The following is a 362-nucleotide window of genomic DNA, read 5'->3' as shown; positions in this document are numbered from 1 at the left end:
GTCATTGAACCTGACATGACCAAACTTTGTCACAGTGTTTTTTAAACTGCCATCACAGAAGCTGTTTTCACTGTATTGTCTACGCCCACTTTTGACTTCCTCAGTTAAAACATATGAACACACAGTCACCTATTGTCAAATTGTTACATCACCACAAAAAATACTTCCTGCATGATTATTTTCTCCTTTATCAATATTATTGAAACTGACATTGGAGAGGTGGGAAACATCAGGAGAATGGAGCTGAATTAAAATGAACCAGGACCAATTTCTCACTCTGGTTTTGCAGCGATGTGAAGCCCATTAGGGCTGCAAATAATTCTTTTAATTATTGATTCATAGAATGTGAAGAAAATGAAAAC

General features: G+C 36.2%; 1 protein-coding gene across 1 annotated transcript in view; it reads left to right on the top strand.

The window, feature by feature from the left end:
- The window catches only part of LOC147818914 (myelin-associated glycoprotein-like), a 3,917-nt gene that overhangs the window by 2,083 nt on the left and 1,472 nt on the right, over positions 1-362 (top strand). The gene's annotated exons all lie outside the window — the stretch shown is intronic.

Source organism: Seriola lalandi, unplaced genomic scaffold (assembly GCF_002814215.2).
Source record: "Seriola lalandi dorsalis isolate HSWRI2012SDOR001 ecotype SW California unplaced genomic scaffold, Sedor1 jcf7180002054400, whole genome shotgun sequence".
NCBI lineage: Eukaryota > Metazoa > Chordata > Actinopteri > Carangiformes > Carangidae > Seriola > Seriola lalandi.
The sequence above is the reverse complement of the archived record's forward strand: the minus strand, read 5'-3'. Positions and strand labels throughout refer to the sequence as shown.